Source organism: Triticum aestivum, chromosome 7D (assembly GCF_018294505.1).
Source record: "Triticum aestivum cultivar Chinese Spring chromosome 7D, IWGSC CS RefSeq v2.1, whole genome shotgun sequence".
Taxonomy (NCBI): Eukaryota; Viridiplantae; Streptophyta; class Magnoliopsida; order Poales; family Poaceae; genus Triticum; species Triticum aestivum.
Genome location: NC_057814.1, coordinates 92,686,915 through 92,706,891, shown reverse-complemented (window position 1 = coordinate 92,706,891; position 19,977 = coordinate 92,686,915).

Below are 19,977 nucleotides of genomic sequence, written 5' to 3'. Positions count from 1 at the left end.
GCCAACTCACAAGTCCACGGCCTCAGATCCGCTTCCTCGCACCCTCATCCAACCTACCGAAGCAGCTTCTGACGCCCCGTAAACGGCCGCAGATCCGCATCGTCGACACCATCCTTAACCCAACCACCGAAGAAGCTTCACATACGCCCTCGTCCACGGCCACAGATCCGCTTCGCCCACACCGTAGTCCACCCTACCGGAGCCGCTCCACAAACACCCTACTCGACGGTTCTAGATCTCCTTATTGGACCCCGACAGCCAGCGCAGCGTCATCACCCTTGACATTTCTAACCTGATTCCCATCGTCTGGCAAGATGCCAAGCACCCGCCACGGCCTAGGTACTTGTCACCTTTAAACCCGTCCAGCATCACCTGCCCGATGTACTTCAAATATACTAACAGGTCACTGTTACCTGTTATGCAGCTGGCAAAAACTACAAGGACGATGTTTCTTCTAGATCTAACAGCTTGGCCAACCAAGATCCTGGACTGAGGCATTGCTATGATCTTGTAAGCGTGTCTCTCTCTCTCTTGTATTGTTCTGTGCCTGCCAGCGTGCTTTGCTAGGATTTTCGACCAGTAATCCCTTTGTGCAGACAATGATTTCTACTACTAGCTGCTAAATTAGATATGTAGATGTCATACATGATACTACCTCGTACCTCCGTTCCTAAATATAAGTCTTTCTAGAGATTCCACTATAGGCTACATACGGAGCAAAATGAGTGAATCTGCACTCAAAAATGCATCTATATACATCTGTATGTGGTCCATACTGGAATCTCTACATAGACATATATTTAGGAACAGAGGCAGTACATTACACAAAATCGTAGGTGGCATGTAGGAATTCCAGTACACTACATTAGGCTCCCTTAGAGTGCCTGCTAGTCCAGCACACAGAGTCATGGCTAGTTTATGCTACGCACACAATCATTAATTGGTGGTTTAAATATGCGCAAGGGATATGCAATGTATTATCATGTATAGATGTCTGAAATTATCCGTGTCAACTTGCAGATAGGGTTACACAATGAAAAAGTACAAGATGTATGTGGCAATTTCATGGAACATTGCAAAAAAGGAGAGCCAGCGGTGAGCCTATACAGTGTGCTATGGTACGTTACTCCTCCATTGCAATCATCGTGACATGTTATTTGTATGTCAGTTCTATTGGCCAAGCTTCTTAGGGACAGTTATTATGAGTTATCCTAAGAAAATAAGCACCTGTGAATAAGCTCCATGTAATAAGCCAACCAGTTATTTTCATTGCGTTTTCAGCTTATCTTTGGTATGATCAGTGAAAAGTCTAGATTGCATTATATTTTTTCATTTTTCTGCCCATATGAAAATTAAGTTGACTTGCAAACATCACAAATTGAACCCAGTGCAGTAATTAATATGATAGGAAAACAGACCATCACTATTTGCTCAAAATGCAAATACAAAGATACCATCTACTTGGCACAATCTACTTTGGTCAATGTTTTCCATAGAGATCCCATTGCCTAATTTAAACAAAAAACGCATGACCCACATTTAAATGAAGAACAATTATTTATTGAAATTTGATGGTCCAAGTGGTTGGTTATTATCATATAGCAGTACCACCTGAAAGCATCATATAGCAGCAGCAGCTCATAGCAACTCATCATACAGCAGCAGCAGCAGCAGTGTGCAATTCATCATATACCAACAACAGCTCATAGCAATTCATCATATAGCAGCAGCAGGAGCAGCTCATAGCAATTCATCATATAGCAGCAGCAGGAGCAGCTCATAGCAATTCATCATATAGCAGCAGCAGGAGCAGCTCATAGCAATTCATCATATAGCATCAGCAGGAGCAGCTCATAGCAATTCATCATACAGCAGCAGCAGGAGCAGCTTATAGCAACTCATCATATAACAGCAGCAGCAGCTCATAGCAATTCATCATATAGCAGCAGCAGCAGATCATAGCAATTCATCATATAACAGCAGCAGGAGCATCTCATAGCAATGCATCATATAGCAGCAGTAGAAGCAGCTCATAGCAATTCATCGTATAGTGCATCAGAATGAAAATTTGGCAAAAAATCAGAGGAGATCCTCACCTTGTTGGATGACCTCATCCTTCAATAGCACCTCAAGGTCACGGCCTGGGAGGTGGGGAGGGGGAATAAGGTGCCTTCTGCCGCAGTGTGGCATCAGCCATAGTGGTGCAGCGCCTGCCGGAGTAGTGCGTTGGACGAACCACAGTGGAGCAGCTGCTAGAGACCATGATAATGAGGGGCGGCACCAGAGGGAGGAGCAGCCAGGGAGATTTGCCCCTACCCGCCGGCCATGTAGCCTAGCTGGACAGAGCATCATCGAGGACTAGGCCAGATGGGACCAGTGGCGACGGCTTGCTGGAGGAACCCTAGTGCTGCAGGCAGGGGATCGAGGTAGAGGGAAAGGGGAGAGGAGATGCAAGTGGGCAGGGCAATGAACGCTTGCGTGTTTGTTTTTACTTGAGGGTGAGCTGTGACGCGGGCGTCACCAGTTGCATTTTGAGTGTAATATAGGCAGACAATAGAGTCATTTCACTATTCCCCTTCCCTTCAATTTTTAGTGAGGTTCTACCCGAAACACCCCCCTCCAAAGCGAAATTAGTTAAGCCCAAGCCCATAACTCAAAAATGACTTCTTTACATCTTTTATGGCTTATTTTGACAATAAGCCCTGAAAAGGCGGAATAGAACTGGCCCTTAACCTGCAATTCAATTGTGCGTGCAATGATGAATCACTCCTGCCTGCTATAGTGTACATTTAGGCATCATCATACATGGCATAACCTAATACATGTGCATTCCATTGTAGAATCCGGAATATGCAATGTTTATGTTAGTTCATACGTTGCACATGATGTTTAAATGCCCCTTAAATCTGGCCAGTCAAGTGATGGTCTTTAAGCCTCCTTCTTTGCTTCTTTTCTTGATATGTAAGATTTGCTCACACATCTGTTCAATTGCTTGTTTGCATCAGCCAGCCATACTAGGACTGTTTGCTTTGATTACTTGCTGTTCTTGACCTAACACTCTAACAGAGCTTGTCAACGATTTAAACACTAAGGGCTGCTATAGTGGGGCCTTTTCTAACTCATAGGTGACATAAAGGTTTGGCTGTACACTAAAGTAGGCTCTCCAAGAGTACCTGGAGATCCAGTTCGAAGGTATGCCTAGTTTTTACATAGTGCAGACATAGTAAATGCTCATTTCATTGTGTGCAAGTGCAAGAGATGCGGCATGTTTCATTATGTGGTGTTGTTTTGTTATAATCTCACCCTTTTGTGTTCATAGACTGGAAAGTATGCATATTTATCTTCCAAGGAGACGAGTAACTAGTTTGTGTCACCTTGCAGAGGGGTGCAATGAAGATAAGATTGAGGATTTCCAAGTACAAGATGTTAGGAAGGAGCCTTGCAAGAGAAGTAGGAGCTGCGCTGAGCCTCTTCAACCTGTTAAGGTAAGTCACTTTATCCAACTCAACAGTTCAATTCCTTGTTTGTTTCAGGCATAGTTAATTTGCTCTTTTCAATTGCTTTATTTGTCCTCAGTTAATGAGATGCCCAAAGACTGATGCCTGATGTTGGGTACTTGTATAACTATTAGTTGACATAATTAAAGGCCTTACCATTTAATTACTCTGCCGAAGTGTGCCTGAAGCTTTGAAGTCTATTAACCAACTATTATTGAATGAGGCTCACAATCTAGTTTATACTAGGCTAATGATTGCATAGTTTTGCTTGTTGTAGTATGTTTGTATGAAATCCTCTGCTGTTCATTATGCTCCCTAAGACTTTAATTGAGCTACAGAATGGCCAACTGCTTGCTTACTTCTATGCAACGTGTTGTATAAATTTGTAACTTGTCTGTGTTTTTGATTAGGCCCCAACATCATGCTCCTCTGGTGAGCTAAGAGAGATTTATATATGCAGGCTGCACAGACTACCTTTTTATAATTTTTAAAATATCACCTGCTTATGCTTCATGATGTGTAACATTATTGTTAGTCATGTTTTGCCATGTACAAAATAGTCTGTCTTGCTCGCTTCACTATTGTAACTATATTTTTGCCCTAGTCATGTGTACTTAGAGAAACATTTCAGGATGAAGTGACATCAACACAAAGATCTGCGAGCAGTGCGGCATGGCCATTACCGAATGATTATGGATTGGAATTGGAATGTGCTGATGTTCTCGAGCATCAACTAGAGGTGGCAAGACAACGTGTACATGATTCTGAATGTACAATCAACAAGTTGAGACTAGACATGCAGGTATTAGATGCAGGAGTCAAAAAAATGAAACAAGACACTAAGGTAACAACGAAGGAATTGGAGATTTTGCAGACTGAAATTTGTGCTATCTAAATCCGGCCAATCCTATTTTCTGAAGAGATTATAGTTCAAATGGTAAGTTATGTTGATGCGCGTCCATGATGTATGAGTTGTATTTGCCTAGTGTATGTAATTTGTTGTTTGTGTATGCTTTATTATCACTGGTGCTGAACCATAATGCCTAGTGGGTATAATCAGCTGTAATTTCTTTATTGTATAGTGTAGGATTATTCTACGTTTATATGCCTTAGTCTCTTTATTATATAGTGTATGTTTTTTAGAGGTGATAGTATAGAGTAGGATAATTCTTTGAATATGCTATATCGTTCAAACGGGGGCCAACTCGACCAAACGTTGTAGTGACCATGGCCCTCCACAGGCCGTACGATCCATGGGCCATCTACGGGACGGACGATCCATGGCCTTCTATGGCCGTCGGATTCGTGGGCCTTCTATGGGCTGTCGGATCCGTGGGCCTTCTATCGGTTGTCGGGTCCATGGGCCTTCTATGGGCCAGCGGATCCATGGGCCTTCTATGGGCCGTCGGATCAATGGGCCTTCTATGGGCCGTCGGGTCAATGGGCCTTCTACGTCCCGTAGGATCCATGGGCCTTCTACGGGCCGTCTCATCTATGGGCCTTGTATGGGCCGTATAAGGGGCCGTAAACGGGCTAGAGTGGAAATCGTACGTTTTATGGGCTGACCATAACAGGCCGTTAATAGGCCGTATTTGATGATGCAATGAAAATGGCCCAACAAATTAACGGGCCACAAACGGGCCGACTGTATCCACGGGCTGAATTTGGCCCACAAGCAGAAAAGGCCAGTAACGGGCCGTAAGTAACCGAATGCTGGAAATGAGCCCAAGAATAAATGGGCCCTCAGAAGGCTGAAAGGTAACACGGGCTGGAAACGACCCAATGGAATAATGGGCCGCTAATGGGTATAAAGCGATACATTGTTCATTATGACCCGGTTTCACCACGGACCATTAATGGGCCAAGAGTTACAAAGGGACTCATATGGGCCGAAATACGTCATGGGCCATACATGGGCCGAAAGTTAAAACGGGCTGGAATTATATTGGACGGCCCAGATGACGCTACTGGGCCTAATTCGGATAGGCCATAAACGGGCCCTGGGTTAGCGGGCTGTAAATGGGCTATATGCGAACAGGCCGTTAACAGGCTTGCCGTGGGCCGGCCCGCCACCTTTTGACCAAGTCAAACGGGCCGGTATTTTCATAGGAATGGGCCTCTGTTGGGCCGTGCCACGTGTCGACGTATCATAGGCGCTTTGGGTCCAATGAGTGGATGACATCTGTCCCAACGATGAGCCGACACGTGTTTCCTCCAGCCAATGATGATTTTACACGTGGAAAATCCCCATTGGTCGGGGCTGTTAACGGGTTATCGGATCCAAAGCCGGATCCGATAGCTTAACAGCGTTCTGTTACGGTGGATGCCACCTGTCGGTCACCCTTGACGAAAGCACTTCTGTGACGCGCGATTTATCGTCATGGAAGTGGACACTTCCGTGATGATAATTTTGGTAATGTCATGGAACACTTCTACGACAGCACAGGTATGACTATCTTGATTGTGTCATAAAATTGTCATGGATGTACATGCATGACAGAAAACGTGACCTACTGTGACAAACACGTATCATCACGGAAGTGTATTTCTTTTTGTAGTGCTAGTCCTGCCAGCCACCACGCTCATGGGCGAGGGATGGATGCAGCTTCATTGACTTACTGCTCCTGCCTTTGCGTGTATGACAGGTGGGCCCAACAGGTGGGTGGCCCACCTATCATGCAGCCAAAGGCAGGTGCGGTTAAGGCGAGAGGGCGCTGTAGTAATCAAACTTCTCGGTCTTGTACGAGTTGATGCGACACATCAAAGCACTGCACTCGATATATTTCAATAATTTGCGTTTACTGATGCATGTCGTGACTCTCCTTTTGATACTTGCATGTGTTGATATAATGCACCTTGAAGTAGTATGAATATGTGACGGTAAAGCTTTGTAATTCCCTGGCCCTAATAAAGCAAGAGATGGTTGTGCACGAGGAGGGCAAAATCATGCAGACGGAACAGGATCCGACGATGGAGCTCTCTATGGTCTCGATGGACCTCACCTTGCTGCACCGCCGCTTGTGCCTTCGCCCCTTGAAGCCTCCAGTGTATGAGGTTCGAATACACCTTCTCCGTTCGGCTAATCGAGCAAGGTGCAGGTTTCTTGATTGATGTGTTGTTCGATTGATTTGTGCAGTGCAAGGGAGGGCACCTGGCCTGCGCGGACTGCCGCGTCGAGCGCCCCGGGAACCAGCGGCAGTGTCAGAAGTGCAAGCGCGGTGGTGGCTTTGACGTGCGGAACACGGTGGTGGACGCCGTCCTCTCCTCGATGAGGGTGGAGTGCCCGCACGAAGGCTGTGGGCTCTACGTCACTTTCCACAAGCTCGCCGATCACCAGAGCGTGTGTTCGCCCGTGCCCTGCAAATGCCCCGTGCCCGTCTGCGGCTACGAAGGCCTGCCGTTGGCGCTCTCCCACCACATCAGCACCATGCATCCCATGCCCGTGCACAGGATACAGTACGGCAAGGCGCTCCAGCTACAAGTGCCACTGTCGGAGCCACGACTCTTACTGTTCGCGGAGGAGGATGGCCACGCATTTTTCTTGGTCGGCGGCGTGCTCGACATAGGCGCGCCTATCGCCGTGTCGCTTGTCTACATCAGAGCGGGGGCGTCCCCACTGCCGCACTACGTGGCCAAGCTATGGGTGAAAGGCCCGCCGGGGGAGCCCAAAGGCAGGACCGACGCCGTCAAGGTGGAAACGGAGGTGACAAGCAGCAAGGATCCCGACGACGTCACCGTGCAGGAGCTGACCTTCTTCACAGTTCCGCCCAAGCTGCTGGCCAGGGCTAAGCTGGTGTCCCTCCACATTCAGATTGACAAGCTCACGTCCTAAATGATTCTACAGTGCCTTCTGTTTATCTTAGTAATATGCTAATATAGGGGTTAGCTCGGTCTACTTTAGCTTAAGAGATGGTGGGTTTTGGTGGCGATGCAGCAATTACTTGTGCGAGTTGACGCGACACATCAAAGTAGTACTACTACTAGTAGTACTCCCTCCGGTCCTAATTTCTCTACGCATAAGTCGAGGCAAAGATACCAAGGAGGGCCTGGTTTTGTCTATACTTGGACAACCCACCCGACTGCGCACCAGGCAGACGAAGCTCGTGTCGTGTTGGTGCCGTGTGCGGCCCGCACATTAACCGAAACCTCGCGCCTCTAGCTTAGCCTCCGCGTTTTAAACTTCTCAATCTCAAGGCCAAGGAGCAACGTGAAACCTATGATAGAGCCAATCGGATGGTTGAGAACACTACAATTCGTAGCTACATATGCGTGTGTGAGAGAGGACGAGTGCGTGCGTGCACCTCTTCTCTTCCTGTATAACTTACTAAACTCAGAGTACAAGTGTATGTGGGTGGCATCGACCTAGGGAGCTAGAGATGGTGCGTGCGAGAAGTCTCGAGAGATAGGTGTGTGCGTGGGAAAGAGGGAAGGAGATTATATGTGTCGATGTAATCGTGTGAAAAAAAGACTTGTCTATAGCTCGCCACGAGGCTATTCCTGTCGAACACCCCAATAACCGTAAGATATGTATCCGACGGTGCCAGTTATTGCACGTACACAGCAGTAGAAAAAGAAGTACCATGGCATATGCTACACCACGGCCGAGAACACGTGCCCACGTTACGCCATCCGGGAATAGTGCCGCACTTCTAAACTAGAACCGTCAATAAACTTTGAGCTTGCGTCTCGTCACATTCCAAATTACTACCATGCTATATTTAATTGCAAACCTATTCACACCGATCACAACCAAAACGGTTTCCCACTTAGGAGCGTATTAGTAGTACTCGGTTATAAATACTACTATGCCAAGATGACTGCACATTCCTCCTCAACTCCTCATCCATAAAAAACAATCAAGTCAATCAAGACATGGCCACCGTGAGTTCTGGGTCGAGAGATTTCCACCAGGGAGAGGCGAGCATGGAAGAGGAAGCACGAGAGATGTCCCGCCTCGCCGCGAAAGCAGCCGACATGTCCAGCCGCGCAGTACTAGCAGCACAAAGGTCCCGCCGCGCCGTCGATGTAGCAGACTGGTCCGGCCATGCCGCGGAAGCAGCAGAGATGTCCCGCCGCGCCGCCGAAGCAGCACAGAGGTCCCGCCGCGCCGCGGCGGCCTGGGAAAATTTCTCGCGGGCAGGCGAGGACTCTTACAGGCGCATGCATGTGATGGTCCATAGCCAGATTTATCAGATCTCCGGCTGGGCGAGGTTGCAGGACGAGGCTACCGGCATCATCCGGCAACTAGGGGAGGGCAATGCGAAGCTCTGGGCCGAGCGCGACCTGCTGAGGGCGAAGATCGCCGAAAGGGCAAAGCAGGCGGAGGAGACCGCTGCCTTGTTGCAGAGGACGGGCGTCATCGTCAAGAAACTTATGGACGAGAATGCCATGCTCCACATCGAGCGCAACAGGCTGGTGGAGGAATCCGTGGATGCTGCCAAGCAGCGTATTAAGGACATGAAACTGATGAAAGAGATCATCGCCGCTCGCCGCGAGAACTAGTCTCCACGACCTGCAGCGCATAAAGAAATTAGAGATCAGCGAGCCAGATCATTGTATGCGTCTTCCTTCTTAATTTGCCCTTGTGTATTTCGGGCGTAGCCGCATGTGTCTTTTTTAATTATGTTCCTAATTATGTAAGACAATTATTATCCACTCTCGTTGTCCTTATATATATTCATGAGTCTTGCTATAAGTCGCAGTAGATGCTATATAGTCCGTCGGATCTTACATCAAGATCCGTGCAAAAATTTCTTTTCAGGTTTTCTTTTTTCTCTCTTAAATCTCAGTCGAGTGAGACATTGCCACGCCATTAAACAGAGGCTCGGGCACCATTAATGGAGACCTTGGGAGAGAGGTGGACGGCATATGGAGGTCAAACGGCTCTCCTCCCGATAAGCACGCGCAAGGGTCTGATCGCACGCCTCCCGTACTCAAATAGCTACCCTGCACGGCGCCTCCTAGCTAATAAAAAAGGGGACGTGTGGCGGCACATAAATGCTAAATAGAACGCCCACGGTTTCAATAATACTTGTTTTTTGATTGTAACGTGACAGCACTTGTTTCAAAATGACTTTGTTAATTGTTAATGTGTGCGCCTTCGCAAATCCGACATCAAAATTACCACAACATGTTGGTGCCATGTCATGACACCAAGCCAAGTTTCATGACTTTCATGCGTGTTTCGGATTTACAGGAATTAAAAAACCAAGTTTCTCAATGTTTCCAGCCGAGCCACGACGCCCAGATGTTTGAATTTCATTCCCATTTCTTGCATGGGACCTAGAAATTTACCCGAGGATACACATGTGATTTTTCAAACATCTTTGGTGCACTGGAGCATGTGGTTGTATTTCAAATTTGAATTATGCACACAAAGGTGACACGTTCCCTCTCAGAACCACGAGCCTTCTTGAGAGAAGCTCCGGTTTGCAAGAAACTTATACCAAAACTTGTTCCTATTCTGCCAATTTTTTTACCATGGCATGGTAGTACCATGACATGACACCATGCCAAGTTTCATGATTTTCAGGCGTGTTTTGGATTTACAAGAATTATAAGACCAAGCTTCTCAATGTTCTCGGCCGAGCCACGATGCCCAGATATTTGAATTTCATTCCCATTTCTTGCATGGGACCTAGAAATTCACCCGAGGACACACATGTGATTTTTCAACCAACTTTGGTGCACGGGAGCATGTGCTTGTAGTTCAAATTTGAATTATGCACATTAAATGACCTGAAACTCAATTAATGTATAAATAAGGCCAAACGAATCCGGAATAATTCCAAAATTTAATAGGGCACTCATGTAGTTTTATGTTGCCTCTGTAAAGAAACTCAAGGGGGGCAGCATATATCATTTCACACTCAAAGGTGACACGTTCCCTCTCAGAACCACGAGCCTTCTTGAGAGAAGCTCCGGTTTGCAAGAAGCTTATACGAAATCTTTTTCCAAATCGGCCCAATTTTTTACCACAGCATGTTAGTGCCATGACATGACACTATGCCAAGTTTCATGATTTCCAGGCGAGTTTTGGATTTACATGAATTTAAAAGCCAAGTTTCTCAATGTTCTCGGTCGAGTCACGACGCCCAGATGTTTAAATTTCATTCCCATTTCTTGCATGGGACCTAGAAATTCACCCAAGGACACACATGTGATTTTTCAACCAACTTTGGTGCACGGGAGCATGTGCTTGTAGTTCAGATTTGAATTATGCACATTAAATGACCAGAAAATCAACTAATGTATAAAAAAGGCCAAACGAACCCGGAGTAATTCCAAAATTTAACAGGGCACTCATGTAGTTCTATGTTGCCTCTGTAAAGAAACTCAAGGGGGGCAGCGTATATTGTTTCGCACTCAAAGGTGACACGTTCCCTCTCAGAACCACGAGCCTTCTTGAGAGAAGCTCCAGTTCGCAAGAAGCTTATACCAAAATTTGTTCCTATTTGGCCATTTTTTTACCGTGGCATGGTAGTACCATGACATGACACCATGCCAAGTTTCATGATTTTCAGGCATGTTTTGGATTTACAAGAATTTTAAAACCAAGTTTCTCAATGTTCTCAGCCGAGCCACGATGCCCAGATGTTTGAATTTCATTCCCATTTCTTTCATGGGACCTAGAAATTCACCCGAGGACACACATGTGATTTTTCAACCAACTTTGGTGCACAGGAGCATGTGCTTGTAGTTCAAATTTGAATTATGCACATTAAATGACCAGAAACTCAATTAATGTATAAAAAAGGCCACACGAACCCGGAATAATTCCAAAATTTAACAGGGCACTCATGTAGTTCTATGTTGCCTCTGTAAAGAAACTCAAGGGGGGCAGTGTATATCGTTTCACACTCAAAGGTGACACGTTCCCTCTCAGAACCGTGAGCCTTCTTGAGAGAAGCTCCGGTTTGCAAGAAGCTTATACCAAATCTTTTTCCAAATTGGCCCAATTTTTTACCACAGCATGGTAGTGCCATGACATGACACCATGCCAAGTTTCATGATTTCCAGGCGAGTTTTGGATTTACATGAATTTAAAAACCAAGTTTCTCGATGTTCTCGGCCGAGTCATGATGCCCAGATGTTTGAATTTCATTCCCATTTCTTGCATGGGACCTAGAAATTCACCCGAGGACACACATGTGATTTTTCAACCAACTTTGGTGCACCGGAACATGTTCTTGCAGTTCAAATTTGGATTATGCACATTAAATGTCCAGAAACTCAATTAATGTATAAAAAAGGCCAAACGAACCGGGAATAATTCCAAAATTTAACAGGGCACTCATATAATTCTATGTTGCCTCTGTAAAGAAAATCTTGGGGGAGGCAGCGTATATCGTTTCGCACACAAAGGTGACATGTTCCCTCTTGGAACCACGAGGCTTGTTGAGAGAATCTCCGGTTTTGCAAGAAGCTTATACCAAAACTTGTCCCAATTTAGCCAAGAATTATATACATATGAAAACAAGGTTTAGATTATCCCGAACATCTCGCCATCTAGACCAATGTACTCTGATTTGAATTCAACATAAAATGGATACAAATATTTGAATTGGAGATCGTATGTTACATGTAGTTTATAGTGAAATATGATTACTGCTATATGCATGTTTTTTGTTATCAAGATAATATTTAAATGATTGTATGACTTGACAACAATCATATTCAAATAAGGAAATTGATTCAAATTTAGTCCATATGGTAGACGACAATATATATGTTCATAGGGTGGAGTAAAATGTTCATATATGATGGAAGATCAAAATGTAGGACTACATCCATTATAAACTGCAAGGTCACCTAACGATATATTCGAATTCAACATAACATGGATTCAAAAATTAAAATTCGAGATCCTGGCATCTGTAATCATATAAAAAGGGTCATGACTCTTTCTTTTGGTGGGAATTGATTTGTTTTTTGTAGTTGTTGAGGGAAGTGCGAATCGATTTGGTACTGTACAGGGTAATCTTGTTCTCCCGATTTTTTTCACATTTTTCTTGTAGTTTTTTCAATGACATTTATAGCAATATAGTAAAAGGGGACATGAATCTCTTGTGTCTTGTATGAATTATTATTTTTGTACACGTTAAGTTTGTTCTGCCGAACAAGGAATCCGCGCCTTGTTATCCCGAAATTTTAAGGTCGAGTATATTTTGTCTCATCTGCTTTGAAACTCCCGCCTCTTCAACCCGCGCCGCGCCTTATTATCCCGAAATTTCGACGCGCGCGAAAACTCCCTCCTCATCTGAAATCGGTCCCGCAGCCCAGACATGCGAAATCCCCCTTCTACCCCTCAGCCGAAAATGCCGGCTCGACGTCGCGGTGTCAAAACCGGTGGGGGTACGCTGGTAACTTACCCTACATTTCGGACAAGCGCGTCCCTAAACCATGGCTCCCCCCTACCTTCCCCTTCGTCCCCCCCATTCATACACCGAGGCCACCGAAACCCACGAAACCCCACGCTCCTCAGCCGGCCTCCCGACCGCCGCCCAGCCAGAGACTCTTCCCCGATGACGTTGTCCACCGCAACAGCTCGCCGTCCCTCATCCACCGCATCTGATGAGGATCCGTTGTCGATCTCGTCGTCCCGCCGGATCAGCCGCCCCGTCCTCCACCTCCAAGGAACTGCCCCAACGTTCGCCTCATCTATCGCGCCACCTCCATCCCCACAGCGTCGTCTTGACCTGCCCCACCAGAACCGCAGCACCCTCACCAATTCCTCCGGTGAAGCCAAGGCCAACTCGGTGCCACCAAGGAGGTTCTGCACTCACCGCTGCATTTTATCTTTTATTCGATCTCACAGGGCTGCCGAAGCTCAATACCGAGCACCATGGCGGGTCTCCATCGACAGCGCCGTCACCAGCCACTTCATCCACGGCGTCTCCCCCCATGTCGTTGCTTCCTCGGCGCCACTTCGTGCTGCTGCTCTGCTCTGCTATTGCTGTCGGTCGTGCTGATGCTCCGCTCTTGCTCTCGTTCATGCTGTTATTCTGCTCTCGCTCACGCTGCCGCTGCTGCTGCACGACCTCCGGCAGCTACAGGAGTTGCTGCTTTAGCACTCGCTCGCGGTTCTGCTGCACGACTTACTCTCTGCTAGTGCGTTTCCTGCTCGAGCGTCTACTGATTTAGATCACTGCTTCTCTGCTACTAGTGCTCGAACGCTCTAAACATCTATTGCAATGCTCTTCTACTAGTTCAATCAGTTTCGACAGTAAAATTCAGCTTCGACTGTAAAGTTCAGTTTCTTCAGTTAAGTTCAGAGTAAACAGTATTTACAGCATCTGTCGGAGCGGCCGTGGCGCGGCTGATGCGTTTTACATCTAGCACTTTTTGGTGATGTATTCTACATCATCAATTGTAGATGATATTAGAGTCCCACTTTAGATTAACGTTGTTTATCTTGTCATGCTTCAGCCTCGCTGCCGTACACCTCACCGGAGCTGCTCCAATGACGGAACCGTCCATCACAGCGGAGCAGTACCCTCGGCGCCGTTTCCAGAGGCCGCAGATCTTCTTCCCCACCTCCGATAGTCACACCAGCATCACCATCCTCCACGTCCAACCCAATGAGGCTGAGGTCGACAAGGCTATGCCAAAGAGGTTGTACACTCGTTGCATCACTTTGTTACTCTACATTCATGTCGATCCCTCAGGGATCCTTTGCTATGGAACTACTATGGTACTACTATTTTTGCATTTGGTTAGGAGTGGAGCAAAGCAAATCTGGAGGATTTTTTTTCCTTTGGTGTCTCTTTCAAAGAAAAATGGTAGGAATTTTAATATCCAGTTGGACGTCCTTTTCAAATTCATATGCATGAAGAACAGGACTAATTGCATTACTGGCCTAATAAGATTCTTATTTTTTTTCATTTTCACGTGGTTTGACTTTCATTTGACCATGTTTCTCCATTCCTGTGTTCTTCCAATTCATGTGAACCAAACACCGAGGTTCACAGAAATCCTATGTTTCCAAATGCTTTGTTTTGCACGTGCATTCCTATCCTATTCATGTGTTTTTCCTGTCCCTGCGTTTATAGAATCCTCCAATTCTAAGGAGCCCTTACAGATTTACTTCATTTTCAGATAGGCGTCAAAGAAAACTATGTGTGTTATGTCCTGCTCCTGCCATGCCGTCATCCACCCCACCTGAGGTGCACCATCGACAGAAGCATTCACTGCAGCAGAGATTCCCCCTGCAAACTTTCTTTCGCCGCCTCAGATCATCTTCCCCGTTGCCGGCAGCCACGCCAACTGCATTACCATCATCAACTAAGCAGATGAACCTGAGGACTACACAGTTCCGTAAGAGAGGTCGCAGTCTTTCGTGTTTGCTTACGTTATACATCGGTTATTATTACCTGCTACTTTATCGTTCAAACTTGAGTTTTAAAATGCCCGTGGGTCTCATATCAAGGCAGCAACAAATAGTATCTGTCTACTATCTTGTTCATCTGGGGTCTTCTATGTGGTTCATGTTGGGTGGGAAACAAACAGTACATGATCCATTGTCTATCTTTTTAAACTGAAGCTATAATCTACATGCTATCATTAGTTTTGGATCTATCCACTCGTTTGCTACCATCAGTCTTGATTTCTGCATGCACCCCTTAGGCCTTACAAAATCTAACTAATTTTTTATTATGCATGTCAGTTATTGTACACAATCGTACTGAACATGTAGAGAAAAAGAGAAGACCATTGTGTGGGAATACAATGTCATGCACATGCTGCTCCATGGTGGGCGAAGTCCCCCCCCCCCCTCCCGCCATTCCAGATTGTATTCCAGAGGAAGATAACTATTCAGATGGGGATTCAGAGGGAGCCGACCACTCCTATTTACCACCTGAGGTGTTTGCTCTAACCTGGCATGCTGACGTTGGTCATACCATGCATATGGCACCTCGCATTGCTTACATTATTCACCTTATATGTCATCAGCTTAGTTTAGATTTGCTTTGTGTGAATGCCACCTGTTTGGTTTCTATATCATACTCCCACCGTTCCTAAATATTTGTCTTTTTAGAGATTTCAACAAGTGACTACATACGGAGCAAAATGAGTGAATCTACACTCTAAAATATGTCTATATACGTCGTATGTAGTAGTCCATTTGAAATCTCTAAAAAGACAAATATTTAGGAACAGAGGGAGTATATGGGAATTATGCAATGCCATGTTTTTCAGCCAGTTATCATATATATGAATTATGCACCGCCATGTAGCCAGGCATGATATATGTGAATTATCTCATGCCATCTTTTTTTCATTACGTATTCCATTTGTCGACAATCTGTGTATATTGAACTACTCTTCATGTGTATCAGCCATTTGAGCCGGTTATGGAAAAATCAGGAGTGAAAACAAGGTCTTCAGAGCAGGCAATGGTACCTGTTGAAGCATATATCTTGATGGTTACAGGGAGCTCCTCAGAGGAGGATTCAGAGACAGATGACCAGTCGTATCCCCCCCCCCCCCGAGGTGCATGCTCTAACTTGGCAAGGTTATATTACTCATATCATGCATATGGTGTCTTGCATTGCCATGTCATCTACTTAGATTAGACATGCTTTGAGTGAATGCCTCATGTTTGCTTTCTATATCAGATATGTGAATTATGCAATGCCATGTTTTTCAGCCAGTTATCATATATGTGAATTATGCACCGCCATGTAGCCAGGCATCATATATGTGAATTATCTCATGCCATCTTTTTTTTCATTACGTATTCCATTTGTCGACAATCCATGTATATTGAACTACTCTTCATGTGTATCAGCCATTTGAGCCGGTTATGGAAAAATCAGGAGTGAAAACAAGGTCTTCAGAGCAGGCAATGGTACCTGTTGAGCATATATCTCGATGGTTACAGGGAGCTGCTCGGAGGAGAATTCAGAGACAGATGACCAGTCCTATATCCCACCTGAGGTGTATGCTCTAAGTTGCAATGTTTATATTTCTCATATCATGCATATGGTGTCTTGCATTGCTTAGTTTAGACATCATATGCACAATATTGAATTCCATCTGCTTAGTTTAGAGATCATACATGCGAGTGCCAGCCGCTTAGTATATGAATCAATTATGTCAATTATATCATGCCATCCTGTATACTTAGACAACATTTATGTGAATTATTTCATCCCAACCTATTTTAGAAAGACATCATATAGTTTTGTCATGTCAACCTGTTTAGATACTCATCATATGTTGAATTATGCCATTATATCCTGTTAAGTTATCCATCATATATCTGAAATTGTGTCATGCTATCCTGTTTAGTTAGGCATCATATATGTGAAATTGTGTCATGTTGTCCTGTTTGCTTAGACAACATATATGTGAATTACCACATCTGTCTATCATACAATGTCTGTACGTTCAATTTCTTTGCTTGTTTATCGACCATTTGAATTGGAGGGGTGATGGCAGTATTTAAGGGAGCAAAAACCCGTTCTTCACAAAAGACAGTGCTACCCGTCGATGCAGATAGAACCATGGTTGTACTGGCCCACAAACTTGCCCCACCACACATAATCGAGACTCTTCCAGATTGCACACTTACACCATTGGGCAGAGAACCAGCTACAACCCATCTAACCCCAACCCCAGCGGATAGTAACCCACTTCTAGTTGACAAAACACCATGTCCACCACAGAGTACCCCCACACGAGAAGTTTGTAAAGCAATTGCAGTGCCCAAAGCACGAAGACCACCACAGCGAACCCAAACTCCACGTTTAAAGCAGAAGAGCAATTGTTCTCAGGTCAGATTCCGTAGCTATGGTCCATACTCCTTTGTTGTTGCATCACTGTATTTACTCATACCAACTACTTTCAAATATGAAGGATCCAATTGAAACTCCAATGGCACAACAGGTATGTTTTAAACCTGTTTTTTTAACTGGATTGTTGTTCTAACTTCTTGCTATATCTTGATTTCAGTTTTAGTTGTAAAAACAGTTATGTTCTCATGTGATGCACATTACAAGTGTTGCCAATGCTGTGTAGTTTCTCACACTTATATTCTGTCTATGCTGCTGTGTCTTCAAAATATATGAGTTGAACTGTGTCTCTATCTTGATTTGGCAACATAAACTAGAATGATATGGACAATACAGTGACCATAGTACATAGATATATGTTTGTTTCTTGCTGTTATCCTGTCCACCTTACTACTGAACTGGTTTACCAAAATGAGTTTGGTATACTACATGCTAAACCTGTGATGTGTCTGCTTGTTTCTCTTGTAGTATGCGAACAGAATATTGGAGAAGAGCACCGCACTATGCAATGGTAGAGAAAGTAATGCAGATAAGGTTCAAGATAGTGAGACAATCCTGTTGGTCTCCAAGAAAGGTGATAAAAACGATCTTGTAGACAGTGAGAAAACCCCACAGTCCTGTGTTGATGTAGTGTTCGAGTTACTGGCCAGTACCGCTGGCACAAGCTCTTCGACCTCGCCACCTGAATCACTTCGGCTTCTACAGTCTCAGCTACAAGCTGAAAGGCATCAGTCAGCTGTGCTGCGGCAAGAAGCCGAAGGACTGAGGAAGTCCCTGCAAAATTCAGATGCATACTTTCTTGTGCAACAGCGAGCGCTGGAGGATTTAAGCGCCAAGAGAAAGTTAATAAGCTTGCTAAGCATCTTGCCAGCATTATGGGTACCCAAGATATTGTTTCTTGAGCTCTTCTGAAGTGGTTTCAGTTCTGGACTTGTTTTGTTGCGGCGTTTATTTGCACTGGTCGCCAACTTTGACGACCAGTGTATGTGATATGCTGCTTTGTTCCCTATATTTGCACTGGTAGCGATCTTTGATGCCCAGTGGATGTAATATGTGTATTAGCCGTGCTGGTCTAGCGTAAGTTGCTTGCTTATTTAGTTCCTTGTTGTCTTGTTTATTTTTTTGCTTGTAGTCAGTGCAGTTCTTTTTCCATGGTTTGCTAGTGGCCGCAATAACCTATTTTTAAAAACTATGCCACAATAACCATGGGATATTTACTGTAATTACCATGGGCCTCCTACGGGCCGTAGAAACAATGGGCCTTCTACGGGCCGTAGCATCAATGGGCCTTCTACGTGCCGTATGATCGATAGGCCAAACATGGGCCAATAACAGACCGCATTATGGGCCATAAACGGGCTAGATTTGGAATCGTCCATTCATGGGCCGACAATAACGGGTCGTCGTTAATCGGCCGTATTGGATGACGCTATGAAAACGGCCCAACGGATTAACGGGCTGCAAACAGGCCGATTGTAACCGCGAACTGAATTTGGCCCACAAGCAGAAAAGGCCAATAACGGGTCGTAAGTAACCGAATGCTGGAAATGAGCCCAAGAATAAATGGGCCCTGAGAAGGCCGAAAGATAACACGGCTTGGAAACGGCCCAATGGAATAATGGGTCGTTAATGGGTATAAAGGGGTACACTGTTCATTGCGGGCCAGATTCACCACGGGCCGTTAATGGGCCAAGAGTTACAAATGGCCTCGTATGGGCCGAAAGACATCATGGGCCATACATGGGCCAGAAGTTGCAACGGGCTGGAATCATATTGGATGGCCCAGATGAAGCTACTGGGCTTAATTCCGATAGGCCGTAACGGGCCGTGAGTTAGCGGGCCGTAAATGGGCTATATAGGAACAGGCTTTCCGTGGGCCAGCCCGTTACCTTTTGACCAAGTCAAACGGGGCGGCCTTTTCACCGGAATGGGCCTCTGTTGGGCCGTGCCACGTGTCGACGTATCATAGGCGCCTCCTGTCCAATGAATGGATGACATATGTCCCAACGGTGAGCCAACACGTGTTTCCTTCGGCCAATGAGAATTTTACACGTGGAAAATCCTCATTGGTCCGGGGTGTTAGCGGGTTATCGGATCCAAAACCGGACCTGATAGCTTAACGGCGACCCGTTACGATGGATGCCACGTGTCTATCACCCTTGACGAAAGCACTTCCATGACGCGCGATTTATCGTCATGGAAGTGGACACTTCCGTGATGATAATTTTGGTAATGTCATGGAACACTTCTACAACAGCACAGGTATGACTATCTTGATTCTGTCATAAAATCGTCATGGATGTACATGCATGACAAAAAATGTGACCTACTGTGACAAACACGTATCATCACGGAAGTGTCTTTTTGTGTAGTGGTGTTTTGAAACTTAGGCGAGTACGGGGTCGCAGCTAAGCCCCCGATTGAGAGGGTTGCTCTTCACTCAGAGTGTTTTTGAAACTTAGGCGAGTACGGAGTCGCAGCTAAGTCCCCGAGTGAGAGGGTTGCTCTTCACTCGGAGTATGTTTTGAAACTTAGGTGAGTACGGGATCGTAGCTAGGCCCCCGAGTGAGAGGGTTGCTCTTCACTCGGAGTGTGATTTGAAACTTAGGCGAGTACAGAGTCGCAGCTAAGCCCCCGAGTGAGCACTCAGAGTGTGTTTTGAAACTTAAGCGAGTATGGAGTCA